General features: G+C 54.3%; 3 non-coding genes across 3 annotated transcripts in view; all 3 read right to left on the minus strand.

Moving 5' to 3' along the window:
* The window catches only part of LOC124580732, a 4,222-nt gene extending 3,963 nt beyond the window's left edge, over positions 1-259 (minus strand). Inside the window, exon 1 of the ribosomal RNA XR_006973274.1 lies at positions 1-259. This exon is cut by the window's left edge and continues 3,963 nt beyond it. This is a non-coding gene — a ribosomal RNA (large subunit ribosomal RNA).
* Positions 260-447: 188 nt separating this feature from the next.
* LOC124580711 lies at positions 448-602 on the minus strand. The gene has a single exon (XR_006973255.1). It is a non-coding gene; the product is annotated as a 5.8S ribosomal RNA (ribosomal RNA).
* Positions 603-953: 351 nt separating this feature from the next.
* On the minus strand, positions 954-2,863 carry LOC124580723. The gene has a single exon (XR_006973266.1). It is a non-coding gene; the product is annotated as a small subunit ribosomal RNA (ribosomal RNA).
* Between the last annotated feature and the right edge of the window lie 4,637 nt (positions 2,864-7,500).

Here is a 7,500-nt window from a genome sequence, read left to right on the forward strand (position 1 = left end):
ACGCTCGCACCGGCCGCTACGGGCCTGGCACCCTCTACGGGCCGTGGCCTCATTCAAGTTGGACTTGGGCTCGGCGCGAGGCGTCGGGGTAGTGGACCCTCCCAAACACCACATGCCACGACAGGCGGCAGCCTGCGGGGTTCGGTGCTGGACTCTTCCCTGTTCGCTCGCCGCTACTGGGGGAATCCTTGTTAGTTTCTTTTCCTCCGCTTAGTAATATGCTTAAATTCAGCGGGTAGTCTCGCCTGCTCTGAGGTCGTTGTACGAGGTGTCGCACGCCACACCGCCAGCCGGCTGTGCACGCTACCGAGTAAGTACCGGTATGCGAACCGCCAGGCGACGGGCGCGCATCGCACGTTTAAGGAGGCGCGGCCGGCCCCACAGGCGGCCGCGACGCTCCCAGGTCTGCGAAGCGGGGCAAACGCCGCGCGCTTCAGTATACGTAGCCGACCCTCAGCCAGACGTGGCCCGGGAACGGAATCCATGGACCGCAATGTGCGTTCGAAACGTCGATGTTCATGTGTCCTGCAGTTCACATGTCGACGCGCAATTTGCTGCGTTCTTCATCGACCCACGAGCCGAGTGATCCACCGTCCTGGGTGATCTTTTCTTAGTTTACACTGTCTCTTTCAAGACAGTTGCATAGGCGGGACGTAGGCGTGTGGCGGCCCCTGTTCAAGCGTTCTGTGTCCAACGGCCTCACGGCCGATGGGCGTCGTACGGCTCCACACCGGAGCGGACAGGCAGTCGGGCGAAAGTCATTCAAAACCGGCGCCAGGCGCCAGGTGCCGCAGGCCAGCCGCTCCAGCGCTTCAGCGCTCGTACCACACAACATTGGCGTTAGTTTTGAGAAGCACGCGTGGTTCCGCACGCGGCGCACGGCTACTGCGAGCCGTACAGGTAGCGTGTTGCGCGACACGACACGCACATCGAAAGACATGCAGTCTAGTCGGTAATGATCCTTCCGCAGGTTCACCTACGGAAACCTTGTTACGACTTTTACTTCCTCTAAATGATCAAGTTTGGTCATCTTTCCGGTAGCATCGGCAACGACAGAGTCAATGCCGCGTACCAGTCCGAAGACCTCACTAAATCATTCAATCGGTAGTAGCGACGGGCGGTGTGTACAAAGGGCAGGGACGTAATCAACGCGAGCTTATGACTCGCGCTTACTGGGAATTCCTCGTTCATGGGGAACAATTGCAAGCCCCAATCCCTAGCACGAAGGAGGTTCAGCGGGTTACCCCGACCTTTCGGCCTAGGAAGACACGCTGATTCCTTCAGTGTAGCGCGCGTGCGGCCCAGAACATCTAAGGGCATCACAGACCTGTTATTGCTCAATCTCGTGCGGCTAGAAGCCGCCTGTCCCTCTAAGAAGAAAAGTAATCGCTGACAGCACGAAGGATGTCACGCGACTAGTTAGCAGGCTAGAGTCTCGTTCGTTATCGGAATTAACCAGACAAATCGCTCCACCAACTAAGAACGGCCATGCACCACCACCCACCGAATCAAGAAAGAGCTATCAATCTGTCAATCCTTCCGGTGTCCGGGCCTGGTGAGGTTTCCCGTGTTGAGTCAAATTAAGCCGCAGGCTCCACTCCTGGTGGTGCCCTTCCGTCAATTCCTTTAAGTTTCAGCTTTGCAACCATACTTCCCCCGGAACCCAAAAGCTTTGGTTTCCCGGAGGCTGCCCGCCGAGTCATCGGAGGAACTGCGGCGGATCGCTGGCTGGCATCGTTTATGGTTAGAACTAGGGCGGTATCTGATCGCCTTCGAACCTCTAACTTTCGTTCTTGATTAATGAAAACATACTTGGCAAATGCTTTCGCTTCTGTTCGTCTTGCGACGATCCAAGAATTTCACCTCTAACGTCGCAATACGAATGCCCCCGCCTGTCCCTATTAATCATTACCTCGGGTTCCGAAAACCAACAAAATAGAACCGAGGTCCTATTCCATTATTCCATGCACACAGTATTCAGGCGGGCTTGCCTGCTTTAAGCACTCTAATTTGTTCAAAGTAAACGTGCCGGCCCACCGAGACACTCACTCAAGAGCACCCTGGTAGGATTGCAACGGGGTCCGCCTCGGGACGCACGAGCACGCACGAGGCGCGTCGCACGCCTTCAGCTCGCCCCACCGGCAGGACGTCCCACGATACATGCCAGTTAAACACCGACGGGCGGTGAACCAACAGCGTGGGACACAAATCCAACTACGAGCTTTTTAACCGCAACAACTTTAATATACGCTATTGGAGCTGGAATTACCGCGGCTGCTGGCACCAGACTTGCCCTCCAATAGATACTCGTTAAAGGATTTAAAGTGTACTCATTCCGATTACGGGGCCTCGGATGAGTCCCGTATCGTTATTTTTCGTCACTACCTCCCCGTGCCGGGAGTGGGTAATTTGCGCGCCTGCTGCCTTCCTTGGATGTGGTAGCCGTTTCTCAGGCTCCCTCTCCGGAATCGAACCCTGATTCCCCGTTACCCGTTACAACCATGGTAGGCGCAGAACCTACCATCGACAGTTGATAAGGCAGACATTTGAAAGATGCGTCGCCGGTACGAGGACCGTGCGATCAGCCCAAAGTTATTCAGAGTCACCAAGGCAAACGGACCGGACGAGCCGACCGATTGGTTTTGATCTAATAAAAGCGTCCCTTCCATCTCTGGTCGGGACTCTGTTTGCATGTATTAGCTCTAGAATTACCACAGTTATCCAAGTAACGTGGGTACGATCTAAGGAACCATAACTGATTTAATGAGCCATTCGCGGTTTCACCTTAATGCGGCTTGTACTGAGACATGCATGGCTTAATCTTTGAGACAAGCATATGACTACTGGCAGGATCAACCAGGGAGCTGCGTCAACTAGAGCTGAGCAGCCGGCCGCCCGGGAGTGTGTCCCGGGGGCCCGCGCGAACACGCAAGCGTCCGCTCAATTATTCTGCAAACAGGAGGAGGCTGAGCTCCCCTGCACAATACACCTCGAAACCCTCTCAGGTCCCGGCGGCGCGCAGCGCCGTCCTAAGTACTTGGTCGGGTTCGAGAGAGGCGCAATCGCCCGGAGTTTGGCGAGTAGACGCTTTAGGTGCGACCACCCGTGCTCCCAACTGAGCTTGCCGCTGCCGACAGAGGCCCGGGAGCGTGCTGTCGTGGCATTGCCGGCGGGAGACAACACGCGCCACCTACGGTGGCCGGCAGCTCCAACGCCAGCGCCACAGAAGGACAAAAGCCCCACTTGGGTGCCGAAGCGAACTCTCCCAGCACAGCGCACGCGCCAACACGTCCGCACAGCTGCGATACAATCCACCTGCGAGAACCGCAGAGGCGACCGAGCAGCAGACGGCGTCGCGGCGCCGAGCGCCGGGCGGCGGCGCATCCTCAGCGCACACAGTCCTCAATCGGACCAGCACACTGCAGATGTCCACCGCGCTTCGCACCGGGCCCGCGAGGACCTACTTTGGCCGCACGGCGCCGCGTGCAGGGTGCGCCGGCGCGCAGCTGCGCCGCCTGCCGCCTCCGTCGGCCGGCGCGCCTGCCACTGGCCGCCCCCACCAGCCGGCTGTAGCGCGTGCGCCCACGCACCGCGCGGCCAGCACGCCGGAAGGCCCCCCCTCACCGGCCGGGGACGGTCCCACCCAGCCACCGCCGCGTATCGCTTCACACCCACATGCCATTCACGTTCGTGGGCATGGTGGGTATCGCTGAAACAACCGGTTGGTAGCTCAACCGATCGTCGCCATCACTGATTCACCTCTAGCGAGAACAACCGCACCACAACGGTTTACCAGTTCTTCATTTGCGTAACGTCACCAGCAAACGTAGACGTCCATCGCCATTTGCAAATTCAACGATTGTTGCATGCCTGTGTCAGGTGTCACGACACACTATGTCTGCCCACATACACGCAACAACATGTGCACGCTTCGCGAACACGTGGAAGGTGGCCCCCGTACGTATGCGATGTCCATTGCGCGAACGACTGTCAACCGGCCTCTGTCGCATGTCGCAGATGTGGAACGCAGTGCACCATGCTATCACGGTGTGTGAGAAGAGACGACTACGTCTGACAACACGCGCCACTACATCAACAGACGGCTCATGCTGATCGCCATCCACGGCATACCATACTGCAATCCAGCTCTTATAGGGAGACGACACGTAGCTGAGTGCACAATATTTGGACCGTATGGTTCGCCGTTGTTGGCGCAGTCGTGGTACGGTCACACATGTACCACGATGTATCATTCAGTACATGAGGACCAATGTGCGGTACAGTGTGTGATTTGGACGTACAACATCAGCGGACAGTTGCCACAAGCCGTACCACAACGTAGGCTGTGCTTCGCCATGCGAATGCCAATGAACAACTGCGAAGGGCATTGAGCATGTACGTCCTGCCGCCATCCGCATTACAGTGTATAGCTGCAAGGTGTTTAACATGAAGCGATACTCTGGGGACCGGGCAGTGCGAGTAGCAAACTATATTGCGGGGGTTGCAGTTAGGCAACACTACACTAATTTAACGCGTCGTATGACAATTACAGAGCAGGTTAAGGCCCAACGTGTGTTGGGTTAAGGCCCAACGTGTGTTGGGTTAAGGCCCAACGTGTGTTGGGTTAAGGCCCAACGTGTGTTGGGTTAAGGCCCAACGTGTGTTGGGTTAAGGCCCAACGTGTGTTGGGTTAAGGCCCAACGTGTGTTGGGTTAAGGCCCAACGTGTGTTGGGTTAAGGCCCAACGTGTGTTGGGTTAAGGCCCAACGTGTGTTGGGTTAAGGCCCAACGTGTGTTGGGTTAAGGCCCAACGTGTGTTGGGTTAAGGCCCAACGTGTGTTGGGTTAAGGCCCAACGTGTGTTGGGTTAAGGCCCAACGTGTGTTGGGTTAAGGCCCAACGTGTGTTGGGTTAAGGCGCAACATAGGTTAGGTTAAGGCGCAACATAGGTTAGGTTAAGGCGCAACATAGGTTAGGTTAAGGCGCAACATAGGTTAGGTTAAGGCGCAACATAGGTTAGGTTAAGGCGCAACATAGGTTAGGTTAAGGCGCAACATAGGTTAGGTTAAGGCGCAACATAGGTTAGGTTAAGGCGCAACATAGGTTAGGTTAAGGCGCAACATAGGTTAGGTTAAGGCGCAACATAGGTTAGGTTAAGGCGCAACATAGGTTAGGTTAAGGCGCAACATAGGTTAGGTTAAGGCGCAACATAGGTTAGGTTAAGGCGCAACATAGGTTAGGTTAAGGCGCAACATAGGTTAGGTTAAGGCGCAACATAGGTTAGGTTACGGCGCAACATAGGTTAGGTTAAGGCGCAACATAGGTTAGGTTAAGGCGCAACATAGGTTAGGTTAAGGCGCAACATAGGTTAGGTTATGGCGCAACATAGGTTAGGTTACGGCGCAACATAGGTTAGGTTACGGCGCAACATAGGTTAGGTTAAGGCGCAACATAGGTTAGGTTAAGGCGCAACATAGGTTAGGTTAAGGCGCAACATAGGTTAGGTTAAGGCGCAACATAGGTTAGGTTAAGGCGCAACATAGGTTAGGTTAAGGCGCAACATAGGTTAGGTTAAGGCGCAACATGGGTTAGGTTAAGGCGCAACATGGGTTAGGTTAAGGCGCAACATGGGTTAGGTTAAGGCGCAACATGGGTTAGGTTAAGGCGCAACATGGGTTAGGTTAAGGCGCAACATGGGTTAGGTTAAGGCGCAACATGGGTTAGGTTAAGGCGCAACATGGGTTAGGTTAAGGCGCAACATGGGTTAGGTTAAGGCGCAACATGGGTTAGGTTAAGGCGCAACATGGGTTAGGTTAAGGCGCAACATGGGTTAGGTTAAGGTACAATATGGGTTAGGTTAAGGTACAATATGGGTTAGGTTAAGGTACAATATGGGTTAGGTTAAGGTACAATATGGGTTAGGTTAAGGTACAATATGGGTTAGGTTAAGGTACAATATGGGTTAGGTTAAGGTACAATATGGGTTAGGTTAAGGTACAATATGGGTTAGGTTAAGGTACAATATGGGTTAGGTTAAGGTACAATATGGGTTAGGTTAAGGTACAATACGGGTTAGGTTAAGGTACAATACGGGTTAGGTTAAGGTACAATACGGGTTAGGTTAAGGTACAATACGGGTTAGGTTAAGGTACAATACGGGTTAGGTTAAGGTACAATACGGGTTAGGTTAAGGCACTTGGGGGGGGGGGGGGCCCGGTTTGTTGATTGTGATTATCGTAAGTAAATGACTGCGGCATCATCTGATTTGCCACGTCAGGGTGCACCTTTGGCTCATAACAGGCGGCGCTCTGATTCCATGCTTGTGGCAGACCTGTGTCTTTCATTCCTGCCATTGTTTGTGTGGTGTGACAGGAGGCAGTATTGTGATGTTGGGTGCACCCCTGTCTGGGACATGTGTGGGTGTTGGTGGCTTAGCTGAGCAATGGTGGTTGTCGGAAGGGTGGGATATTCTGTTTTCCGAGTGGACCTCCCGGTCTGGTTATGATAGTGTGGATTGTCTAATGTGGCAGAGAGGATGCACTGGGTGTTGTTCCATGCTGGTGCTTACATATTGTCTGTGTGCCTGTTACAGGCAGAGAGTAGTGCGTGATAAGAGTGTCTGGCTGACGTGTGATTGTGAGCAGAGTCTTTCAGCATGTATACGGACAGGTCTATACATTATCTGTATTCTGATGGCTCTATCTATTACTAATCAGCGCCGTGTATACGTTTAATCCGGTTCCAGTCGAAACTATTGTATCTCTGTACATTAGTGACACGGCGAGCCCGCTATGTAGTTACTCGTCTCGGCAGCTTCCACCGGTGTATGGCAAATGATTATAAGGAATCAGTCTAGTCGTCAATACCGATAGTCTGACGTCACATGTCTGGGGTGGGGGACGCTGCGCCCTTCCGGTGGGTCATGGCCTAGGAAGACTCTTCCCACGCAGGGGGGCTTGGACTGTCATTGACTCTTCCGAGTAATATACTTGCCGTACGTTTTTGCGACTGCGAGTGCAACGCTCACCGGTACCGACATGGATGGAGCGCCTCCTAGCTGCCGCTGAGCATCTGCATTCGTACAGCGAGCAACGCGATCGCGTCTGTAGCTCGTACGTGGTACAGCTCGCAGCTCATGTATATGGACAGCGGGAATGTCGCATATTGGACATAACTCTTCATGAAACGCACGTTATAGGGGTGGATTGCACATTGCGAGTGCGAGCAAAGTCCGCCGTTCATCCGCTGGAGTTGCGAGTTGGGCGGTTGGGGTGGGGCACGAACGGGTGCAGGTGGAGTGATTGCCGGTCCACGACTTCGTGCGGCAGAGGCGCTGGCGTTGGGGTGGGGTCGAAAGAAGGGCACTGTGGGCCCATCGCTGTCTTAGTCGGCTTGGCGTCTCATAGATGACGGTATCGTCGTTGCAGGAGGTCATGTTGCGGGAGACCTACAGATGGCGGTATGTTTTGCGGTGCGCTCGACATGGCGGACGTAGTGTTGT

Source organism: Schistocerca americana, unplaced genomic scaffold (assembly GCF_021461395.2).
Source record: "Schistocerca americana isolate TAMUIC-IGC-003095 unplaced genomic scaffold, iqSchAmer2.1 HiC_scaffold_350, whole genome shotgun sequence".
In the NCBI taxonomy this organism is placed as follows: domain Eukaryota; kingdom Metazoa; phylum Arthropoda; class Insecta; order Orthoptera; family Acrididae; genus Schistocerca; species Schistocerca americana.